This window comes from Cryptotermes secundus, unplaced genomic scaffold, assembly GCF_002891405.2.
Source record: "Cryptotermes secundus unplaced genomic scaffold, Csec_1.0 scaffold584, whole genome shotgun sequence".
Lineage (NCBI taxonomy): Eukaryota > Metazoa > Arthropoda > Insecta > Blattodea > Kalotermitidae > Cryptotermes > Cryptotermes secundus.
In genome coordinates, this window is record NW_019735468.1 from 1,565,853 (window position 1) to 1,578,035 (window position 12,183).

The 12,183-nt window shown below is 43.0% G+C and overlaps 1 long non-coding RNA gene across 1 annotated transcript in view; it reads left to right on the forward strand.

The window, feature by feature from the left end:
- The first annotated feature begins 383 nt into the window (after positions 1-383).
- LOC117282705 overlaps positions 384-12,183 on the forward strand; it is a 156,619-nt gene continuing 144,819 nt past the window's right edge. The window contains exon 1 of the long non-coding RNA XR_004513546.1: positions 384-453. This is a non-coding gene — a long non-coding RNA (uncharacterized LOC117282705). The remainder of the gene's footprint in view (positions 454-12,183) is intronic.

Genomic DNA, 12,183 nt, shown 5'->3' on the forward strand with positions numbered 1-12,183 from the left:
CGTTAGAAACATTGAAGAATGCCCTACCTGAATGATCAAGGACGGCCAGTAAAAATAGTCTCAGTCCCAGAAAGAAAAGCCTGACGGCGCAAATGAATATTACACGAATAGACAGAGCCTTGAGGATTATGTATCCTATAAGAATAAATAATAGGGACGTGGTATTTAGGTTTACATATTGTCTGTGCGGGTTTTAGAAGCTAGCCTCTGGTTGCGCTGTTATAGAATGACACGGCCTTCGTAAAATTACATCCTTCCACGTCTAACTGTCCTTAATCTTTGAGTCTGTATTTTGATCTTTGCTGAAAACCGTTGAGCTTCATGAAAGCGCCCTGTTGCTATCCAGCTCACTGTGCACAGGTGTCAGCGCGACAAGCCTTGATGTTGGTGTTGTGTTTGTTTCGTGTGTGCAGTTTCGTATTACATCTGAAAGAGCTACAGTTTTCAGTCCATGTAAGTGGTGTTTAAAATTAGATTAACTGACTTTGTGTTATCTTGCATGTTCTTTTAATTACTTTAATTCTGTAGGTAATCATTGCCTTGGAATGATAGAAGTTGTGCTGATCGCTTTTTCTTAAGGGCGGGAGAAAAACGCGGTCAACTGTGCCCGGTTACTCGAGTTAAATGAGACTGTACAAATAATTTAAGTCGTGATGATTACAGATTATTACAAATAATGATTTTGTTGGGATTATTGAGAAGTATTCGTGAGTTGTTGCACTTAATATTATACTTCAGATTCTGTTGTTATCTATCGACGCTGAATAAGTTACTGGAGTTAATTACGGCCATCATGAATGTGAGTGGCGAGTCGAAAAAATAGCTGGAAGAAATCCTTGCTGATTTTAAAGCACGACATTGGTAATTGATATATTAATAAGTTGTGTAACGACTCCGAAACTTGTGGCTTATTTCAGGATAACATTCTCTAATTCATTTATTTATAGACTGGAAAACGACAACCTAGCAACTACTAAGATTATGCCGTACAGATTTATGAGTGTTGCAGAAGTAAATTGCGAAAGATGGAAAGATGGGTTAGAATAAATCTTATTGTGCTCTTCCAGGATATTACAACTGATTCACGTGTAAGATACAGAACATCGTTGATCCAAAATTTGGACTGCTGTATTCAGAGTTAAAGTAGGGAAGGGAAACGGAAGGAAAGTTATTGAAGGGGTTGTTGTATATTTGATGGTAATGCTTAATTTATTCTAAATCATATGTATGCCTCTGTGAGGGTTGGAGTGAACTGGCATGTAAAGTGAGAAAAATGAACTAAGTGAAGAAGTGTTTAAAGAATATGATCAATTACAGTCCACCCATGACTAGCGCAGTCGGTATAGCGACTGGCTACGGGCTGGCCTACCGAGGGGTCGGAGTTCGAGTCCCGGTAGGGTCAAGAATTTTCTCTTCTGCACGTGGTCCAGACCGGCTCTGGGGTCTACGAAGCCTCCTATGCAACGGGTACCGGGGGCTCTTTCCCCGGTGGTAAAGCGGCCGGGGCGTGAAGCTGACCACTCACCTCCAGCTAGTGCCGAGGTCAAGAAAATGTGGATCTATACATCCACTCCCTCACACGCCTTCATGTCGTAGTGCTTAATTAGTTAAGCGCAGGGACAATTTTACCATTAAAAAACGTGATTAGTAACCCTTGCGTCACGAAGTGAAGCAAAGAATTTGCGAAGGATAAACTGGGAAGTGCATCCGGATGTTGTCATGTACGGCCTCCTTTTGATATTGCTATTTATACAATATGGTACAAGATTTAATATTTATCGGAATATAATGACGGTTATATACGTAGGTCTGCATAACCTGTATTAGCACTCTTTGCCCATTTCGACTGTTACATCTCTGTAACTCAGTTACATGACCGAGAAACTAGGGCGTTCGATTGCTAAGAGTGTGCATGTCACCAGCGAAACATATGAATGACGACGGACGAAGGTGACCTTGATTTGCTTCTTGATACAGGTGTTCACTTTTCAGCGACGTTGATGCGTGTGCAGTAGAAGGCGTTCTTGCGATAATATTCCTTCCTCTTTATTTACACTTGTGACCATTCGAAGTCGTCAGTAGCCCAGGCTATATATAAAGTGATTTTCCATCTGAAGTATGTGTTTAATGAAGACGTTTTCCACAACTCACTCATGGAGCTGAGCCCCTCATGAAAAGCCGCTGATTACGCAGCTACTCAAGAACTTCCCAACATTTTATAGAACCCGAATCTTCATTGCCGTGTTCACAAGAGCCGTCAACTTGTCCCTATCCTGAGCCAGATCAATCCAACCCATATCATCCCATCCTATCTCTCTAAGATCCATTTTAATATTGTCCACCCACCTACGCCTTGGTCTTCCCAGTGGTGTCTTTCCTTCCGGCTTTCCTACCAATATCGTATATGCATTGCGCTTCTCCTCCATTCGTGCTACATGTCCTTCCCACCTCATCCTCCTTGACTTGATCATTCTAATAATACTTGGAGAAGAGTACAAGTTATGAAGCTCCTCATTTTGTAGTTTTCTCCGACCTCCTGTCACTTCATCCCTCTTCGGTCCAAATATTCATCTTAACACCCTGTTCTGAAACACCCTCAACTTTACCTAAACAAACCCCCAAAAATATCTTAGAATTAAAATGGGTCTCTATGGAAATAGTAATAACAAATAATGCTTTCTTCTGAGATGTGGCGCAGTGTAGGTCTTGTGTGAACCGACGTTTCGGATGAACGTATCGCCTCCATTTTCAGGGTAGAAAAATCCGCGAACGAGGAACCAGCGTGAGTGGGTGACTGCAATCTGCACGCAGGTTCCTCGTTCGCGGATTCTTCTACCCTAAAAATGGAGGCGATAAGTTTATCTGAAACGTCGCTTCACACAAGATCTACACGGCGCCACACCCCAGAATACAGCATTCTTCATAGTCACTGCCGTGTAAACCTCAAATCTTACTTAATAATAACAAACTTAAGTATAAGCACGAAGAAATTAGACCAGATTGAATTCAGAATTTTTGCCTTTCGGTTCAGCAGCATCTTATGTCTTCAGTGATGAATTCCATATCTGAATTTTTTCATATATATCGACGTGTTGTCTCCAGAAACCGGTATTCTAAGCAGGTAAAATAGGAGTAAAGTTGTCTCTGTGCTTAAAAAATTAAGCATTACATCATAAAGTGTTATGCGGGAGTTATACGGCTGTACGTTTCTTTGGCCTCGGAACTATTTGGAAGTGAGTGGTCAGCTTCTCTCCCCGGCCGCTTTAGCCCCGGTACCCACCCAACCTCCTATCCAGTGGGTACCGGGGGCTCTTTCCCGGGGTTAAAACGGCCGTGGAGACAAGCTGACCACTCACCTCCAACCGAGGCCAAGAAAATGTAGATGTATACATCCACTCCCCCATACGTCTTCATGGCGTAGTGCTTAATTAGTTAAACACAGGGACAACTTTACCTTTATTTTGCCTTTTGGTTAGGAGGACCGGTGGGGCATAAGGCCGGTCTGGACGACGTGAAGAATGGGAAAGCCTTGAGCCTACGGGGACTCGAGGTCCGACGCCTCGGCCGTTCAACCCGTATCTGCAAGCGAGTAAAATAATTGTGTGTCAGGAAGACAGGCATCTCAGTTACATGTATGTTCTTATTTTGCGTTTAAAGAAGAAAAAACTCTGTGAAGTCGAGTCCATTTTCCATTGGGTTCTTAACGACACATCCTGAAAAGTACCTTAAAATGATGAGTGAAGAACAATTTCACAGTTATCCCAGTTACTGAAGTCGTATAGTGTCTTCTGCCGGTCACGGTAGCCGAGCGGTCTAATGCATATACTGTTTTCGCTCGGAAGCCGGGATCGTGGGTTGGAATACCACACAAAGCATGGATGTTTGGTTTGTATATGAGTTTATTCTGTGTTTGTGTTGTCCTGTGTTTAGGTAGAGGCCTTGCGACGAGCTGATCACCCGTCCAAGGGGTCCTGCCGCCTATAAAATAATCATGAAACTGAGAAAGCAGGCCTATGCTCCAAAGTTGGAGCGAGAGGAAGAAGGAAAAAAAGTGACTCCTCGCAGCCGAGCAAGTTGGCGTAATGGTAAAGCACTGAACTCGTGTTTGGTGTGTACACCATTCGAATCTCGGTTGGAACACCGACTAACCAGAGTTCTTTTTTGTGGTTTTCCTTAGTCCTCCAGGGAAAATACCAGGTAGCACCTCAATTAGACTACAACCCCTTCCTTACAAATTCTTCCCAATTCATCATTCCTCTACTATCCCATCATTCGACTCCATATATTCTCGCTACTGACACCGTCGTAAAAGAAACCTAAAAAAAGACATGATACAAAAATGGGCTAAAGAAAGAAACTGGATTGAGGGTAAGAAAGTACTGAAAAAAGGGGGGAAAAGTTTAGCACAAGGTTTTTTAAAAACATGTACTAAGACCAAGGGGAAATACAGAATGAAAGAATACTGGTAAGTAAGCAACATAAGAACATTCATACATTCTCAATGGCTTTACAGCCCTCTGTTGGGATCTGGCCTCTTCTTCAGTTTCGTAATATTTTTTTTACACAGACTGTAAAACTCCTTGGACGGGGGATCAGCCCGCCGCAAGGCCGTTACCTACACACAGAACAACACAAACACAGAATAAAGGCAGACAAACGTCCATGTCTTGAGTAGACGGAGGAGAAGAAGATGAAAATGAAGCAAGTAAGAGAAGCGAGTTTTGTTCTTGTAATGGTACAGTTGGATAGGAAACAGTTGTTCTGAAAATGTTGCACAGTTCAGATATTTGGGAACAATGATAACACATCGAAACCTGATTCAGGAGGAAATTAAGAGGAGATTGAACTCGGGTAATGCTTGTTACCATTCAGTCCAGAACCTTTTTTCTTATCGTCTGCTGTCGAAAGACATAAAAATTATAATATACAAAACTATAATTTGCCCTGTGGTTCTGTATAGGTGTGAAACTTGGTCTCTGATATTAAGAGAGGAACATAGACTGAGGATGTTTGAGAACAGGGTGTTGAGGAGAATATTTGGACCTAAGAGGGATGAGGTGACAGGAGGTTGGAGAGAACTACACAATGAGGAGCTTCATAACTTGTACTCTCATCCAAGTACATACAATTAGAATGATCAAGTGAAGGAGGATGAGGTGGGCAGGGCATGTAGCACGAATGGGGGAGACGAGGAATGCGTGCAGGATATTGGTGGGAAAGCCAGAAGGAATGAGACCACTGGGAAGACCAAGACGTAGGTGGGTGGACAATATTAGAATGGATCTTAGAGAGATAGGATGGGATGGTATGGATTGGATTGATCTGACTCGGGATAGGGACCAGTGGAGGGCTCTTGTGAACACGGTAATGAACCTTCGGGTTCCATAAAATGCTGAGAAATTCTCTAGTAGCTGCAGAATTGGCGGCTCCTCCAGAAGGGTTCAGCTCCATGAGTAAGTAAGTAAGTAAGTAAGTAAGTAATGGTACAGTTGATCACGCCATTCTTCAATGGCGCCTGGCGACGTCTGTCTGAGTCTTGTTGGGAGAGCATGTGCAACAGACCAGTGTACTCGCTGAATAAATTCGCTGTCTGGAAATGTACTCACGACTCTCCATTTATTACGTCACATTTTTCGCTGCTTCGTTGTCTAATTTGATTGGAATTCGAAGTTGTGATTGTTGAATGGAGTACCCCACAAGCTGCCATGGTTGTCTGGAGCCCCGCCCCATTGTTTTAGCTGTGATGAGAGGCCTGACGCTCCTAGAGAATTTTCCGCTCTCAGCAACAGTGATCTAAGTACCATCCCGTTTCGAATTTAATTCTCTCATTCAGATGATGTGAGAAGGAAAGTCAGAAGGAAATAGACCACTAGGAAGACCAAGGCATAGGTGGGTGGACAATATTAAAATGGATCATAGAGAGATTGGATGTGATGGTATAAATTGGATTGATATGGCTCAGGATAGGGACCATTGGAAGGCTCTTGTGAACACTTAATGAATCTTCGGGTTCCATAAAATGCTGGGGAATTCAGATGATGTGTATTTCAGACTCTGATGGAGTTAAACGCTTTGGAAGCTGGCCACTTGAACATCGAGAAGAAAGCTGGAGGAAAATGCAAGAAAAATTATGGATTTTGTGCAAATAGGTTTCTAAAGCATGAAATGGGCTGAGTTACCTTAGGATAGGGCCCAGTGGTGGTGCACTTTAGTATAAGCAGATTTAACATTTTCAGAATATTGACCTATTAAAAATGCGTAGTTCAGATTCTTATGTTTTACTTCCTTGTCTCTTTATCCAGGTGACATGTTTAGCTCAGCATTAAGATTTCTCACTTATGTTTGTGAGGGGCAGTGCCCCCCTCCCCACTGCCATCACCAACAAACCGACTCGGAGATCCACATAGTCTTCTATCTTATGGATATCGGGGGCTATTTCCTGGGGGATAAAACGGCCGGAGGAGGATGCTATTAACTTTAATCTAGTCTGGAGTTCAAAAATGCGTAACATTACATCCAGACATGTGTACGTTTTCATGGCCATGTGCTTACGCACAGGAACAATTGTAGGTTTCTCTCTACATATTCGTCACAAAAAAAGTTCGAATTTTTGGCCGGGAAGTATTTATGCTATTTTGGATCCTTTGGTTTCCTCAGTACTTCCACGAAAATTCCTAGGGAAATATGTGTACATATCTTTAAATGGGCAACTACCACACACTTGCAGATCTCTGACAAACATTCGTGATCATATTGGCGTCTAATTCGGAACCAAGGCAGTGCAGTACTAAAATGTCATCAAGGAATCCACAGAATCGTCGGTCACGAAATATGACGTCAGAAACTGAAGGCTCCTGGTACTGAGGTTTGTCTAGAGCATCCATATTTTCTGCAGTCATCAGAGGAAAATCATTTTATGGTAACATCTTGCGTCTCCCGAGAGAGAAAGCAACGATTCGATTCAAATTTTTGTCTATTGTCTATTCATCACGTCTTCTCGTCTGCTGTCCAAAAACATAAAAATTAGAATATAAAAAACTATAATTTTGTCCGTGGTTCTGTATGGATGTGAAACTTGGTCTCTAACATTAAGGGAGGAACATAAACTGAGTGTGTTTGAGAACAGGGTGTTGAGGAGAATATTTGGACCGAAGAGAGACGAAGTGACAGGAAGTTGGCGAAAACTGCATAATGAGGAGCTTCATAACTCGTACTCTTCTCCAAGTATAATTAGAATGATCAAGTCAAGGAGGATGAGGTGGGCAGGGTATGTAGCACGAATGGAGAAGACGAGGAATGCATATAGGATATTGGTGGGAAAGCCAGAAAGAAAGAGACCACTGGGAAGACCAAGGCGTAGGTGTGTGGACAATATTAAAATGGATCTTAGAGAGATAGAATGGGATGGTATGGATTGGATTGATCTGGCTTAGGATAGGGACCAGTGGAGGGTTCTTGTGAACACGGCAATGAACCTTCGGGTTCCATAAAATCCTGGGAAGTTCTCTAGTAGCTGCACAATTGGCGGCTCCTCCAGAAGGGCTCAGCTCCATGAATAAGTAAGTAAGTAAGTAAGCATGTTCATTCATTACGAAATGATGCACAGGAAGTACGTGAGTACTGGGCTCTTAGTAGATGTGATTTGGCTCAAGGAAATCACCGATTCTGCGAACAGTTCTTTGAAACACAGTATAAATATGGCAGTCAGAAAAGGCAGAAAATGAATTGTAGTTCTAGGTAAAAAGGGAGTCCTACTGGAGGTGAAAATACTGCAATATGTTACTGTATTGTACGTACTATCCAAACGATGGGGCATGAGGTATCGTAGTTGAAGTACCGTGCTACAAGCCGGATGTCTCGGATTCGATTCCTGATGAGGCCATTGGATTTTTGTCAATTGACCTAATCTTTTCAGCCGCACTATGGCCCTGGGGTCGACTCAGACTCTAACACAAATGAGTACCAGGAATCTTCCTGGGGGTAAAGGGCGGCCGGCGCGTAAGCCTGACAACCTCACCGCCATCTGTGAGCCGACTGTCTAGAAAGTGTGGAAGCACCGAAGTCTCACAAGCCTATGGGCCTCCACATCCTGTTACGGAGATAGCTTTATATTTTCCTTTACTATTCCAGAGATACAAAATTCGGAATCAATATGGAAGGGATAACCTCACTCCTGGCCTGTATTTTCTAGGTAGATCTTACCGGGATAGAGTAGGAAATGTTATTGTCACGACAGTTGGTCTTCAAGTTCAGATTCGAGCCAGGTACGAATACTTCACAGCTCTACGCCTGTTATTTATCGTTGAGGCAGCCTTGTCTTGAAGGAAGACTTCAGGTTTACAAACCCAGAAACCAACTGGCCCTCTCAGGACCGCGCCATAGCTCAAGCGGTTAGTCGCTGGCTTCCCACCCCGGCGGCCCGGGCTCTATCCCGGGTCTGGTCAAGTGGGATTTGTGGTGGACAAAATGGTGTGGGGGCGGGTTTTCTCCGAGTACTTCGGTTTCCCTGCCAATCTTCATTCCACCAATTGCTCCACAATCACCCTCACGTATCATCTGCGGCTGGTACAATAGGCCAGAAGTGGCCACAGTACAAGGGACTTAGTCCCACCCCACTAGCAATAAAAAAACTGGCCCTATCACAGATTTTAATTTTAGTCCCTAAGAAGGGAAGAGTACCACGTCAAAGTTTACGAGTAGTTGAGCTTTCTCTGTGTCGCTATTGCACTGATATCTGTGGGTCATCTTGAGGTTCTCGCTGGATGTTACATCATACCTTGTCTTCAACACTCCAGTAACACGCAACTTGTTAATAAACGGGAGAAAGTGAATGATTTATTATAACGATGCTGTGTCAGCTTCCGAAGATAATTATGCTCCGGTAATTGAAGTAAGGCGCTGGGCTGTAAAGATTATTGCACTGCGAGGGAGCTGCCGACCGGACAATTTCAACAGAAATGCCAGACATCGAAGCCGGTTCTGCTTTTTAGAAATGCAGTGTCGATAGGGGCTTGACAAATGAATATTACAGCAGACGAAGAGTATTTTGAAATGAATGTGTGATTTATCAAAGTCAGTAATTCAGTTGTCTGACTGTCAGACATTTTGCAATAAAAGGCATGGAGCTTAATGTGTTGTGGCTTATAGACCCGTTGCTAGGCAAAGACATTGAAACAAATAATGAGTATAGCCGTTGCTGTGCAAGAGACGAACAAACAAACTGCCGTTTCTGAACAGCTGTTCGATAAACACGTTCCCGCGGAAACGATATAAGGGCTATCGCTAGGCAACTGTCCATGACAATAATAGAAAGACTGTTGGAGGCTGTTTTCTCTTCGATCCGCCCCTAGGCTATAAAGCGAGGACCCCAGGCTGGAGTGGAAGCTACTAGAAATAGAGCAAAATCTGCTGTACTGAGCCTGGGCTGACAGAGGCTCTATATATATTGTATATACATTTTTAACTTGTTTAACACCTAAATTTTTAACATCTTTTACATTATAGCAAATGACTTACTACTGCAGACAATGACTCTAAAAAAAGACAGAGACCGCATAATAACAAGACAGTAATTGTCAAACAGTAATAAATATCTGGTCATGACTCCCAGATGAGGCTCGATACCAAGACTGACTGACTGACTGACTGAATGACCGACCGTCAGTCGCAATGTGACTTTGCCTTTGATTTTGGCTGAGTGAGTTCAGTTGTGGGATATTCGCTGGAAAGGAAAGATCTGAGCGTGGGAAGCTGAAGAATCTCCACTGTTAGAAGCCGTTGCTAGGGAAAGGCTGTTGGAGATACAGCAGGGCGGGAAAGGTCTTAGCGTGTAGTGATTTGTAAAGTGTGGAGATCAGCGATAGCGCTCTAATTACTTAGTGTAAGTGGTCAATAAATCCATTCACCAACCCAGACCTCGCCCACAGTCACATCCCTAAATCTTGATAGAAAGTTACAGAAAAATTAAATGCAATCGGCCCGTCATGAACCAGTTATAAAATATTGCTGTTGTTGTAGCAGAGCGTCGATATGTATAGCTGCACAATCTGAATCTTGCACGGCATTGAGATCCCTAGGTCGAAATCTCTAGGGACAGGCACATTTATCGGTTCTGTATGTGCGGTTCTGAGGTTATCTGCGCCTGACGATGGGCTGAACACAACTGTGAGGAATCCTACTGCTTCTCTGAATAGGTTGCAGAATACACGTGCGTCTAGAAAGGTAGGACTATACATCGTAACGACAAAAACGGGCAAGAAGACAGGGCGTTCAAATATCGTTGAATAAGATGAAGTTGGGATGTCAAGAATAGTGAATAAGTACGGATGTGGAAGGGGAAGATTCTGGCCAGTTTGAAGGTATTGTCTGTGTGTTTGATGGGACAGACAGAGGAGAACCATGAACATCTTCAGTCACGATAACCGTCTGGGACCTCCTGAGCCTGAGGACTTAGGCATTACTAGCTTCTTGGAGAAAGCCAGAACTTCCAAAATTATCGTGACTTAATAATGGCTTAGGAGTAACTTACATTTATTAATACCTTAGTGTTTTCGTAGATCGCCTCTGTGGTCTAGTTGTCAGAGTGCCTGCTTACAGATGTTGAAGTCCCGGGTTCGATTCCCTGCGCTACCACATTTTCTGAGAAGTAGTGGGTCTGGAACGGGGTCCCCTCAGCCTCATGAGGATAATTGAGGAGTTATCTCAAGGAAATAGTGGCTCCGGTCTAGAAATCCGAGATTAATGGTCGTGGGGATCCGTTGCGCTGACTACACGATACCATCTATCCACTAAAGTGGGCACTAACTTTGCCGACAAGCGGTGGTCGCTCGGTCGGTATAGTTCGCTTGCGGACTAAAGCCACATAGTTTGTTTTTTGTTTTAGTGTTTTCGTAAGCATTTCATGTTGCCTGCTATTATCATATAGGCTGTAACTTAATACATAAAATAATTCTGAGATATAGGAAAATTGTTCGCCATCATAAAACATAAATTGATCAGGGAAGATCTTTTAGTGGTATCATTTAACAAAGGTTCCGTTCCCCATGAAATTTTATGCATTTATGGCATGTTTATTTTGGGAAAAGTTGCGTAATATACGTAAATACTGCTGAGTTAATTAAATAAGAAAACGTAGCGCACATCGAGAAAACAAGAAATACACACAAAACATTTATTACATAACCTCATGGCATGGGAGTTCTAGACATAGACGCGAGGATGATAATAAAATGGATACTGAGATACATATTGTGAAATGTATTGTATATTCATTTCTAGGCAACGCCTCGTTAAACACATTCCCGCGGAAACAAACGCGCGCAACAATAGGACGTCCACTGCTATGCAACGAATCAGTGAACACACGCCTCCTTAACAATAGAAACTGTTTTCTGCCTTGTCCTTACCGAGGGGTTAAAAGGGCAAAGAAGGTCGTTTGATTTAGTCGATGTGGAGAACTGGTCGAGTTCTGGAGATTGCAGTCGAATGTGGTTGAGAAGAAATGGCAAGAAAGGAATCAGGCTGTGAATATAAGACTTCGTGTGTGATATAAAGTGACCTATAAATCCGTTGCAAAGATACGACTAGTGAAGGCTAAGAACTCTAGTGCGTGTGTAACGGTGAACTGTAATATGTGTGAATCAGCAAAGCGCTGTATTGCCTGTAGTCCCGAGTTGTGTGAATCTATAAGCTGCAATAAATCCGATCATCCAATCCAAAAACCGTCTCATAAGCCACGGAGCAGCCCCAACACGCGACAATAGAGTGATGATTTATAAAGTTGATTGAACTGGCAATGTGTAGGTTCTAATGTTTTGCTGTTGTAGCTTGAAGTTCGAACATTCACCTACTGACACTCAGCTGAACGTTATCATGTAAATTGTAGTGGATATCTTCTCCAACCCAGGAAATTAAAACTGCATCAGTAGATACAGTTTAGGCCTGAAGCTTCCATTGTGAGGCTGAGAAATAAATGACATAAGGTCGTTTATTCGGAATTGCAGAATCGGCGATGGAAACTTTAATCGATATATCGAACCTGTCAATCTATCGATGGTGGTGGCTTGGAATCCTGAACTTGGATCAGCCATCTCGATGAAGTGTGTTGAAGTGTACAGAACAAAGTACATAGCTCCCGAGTTACCGCAAGCAGCTGCCTGGGTAAACATGTCAAGAGCGGTAAGG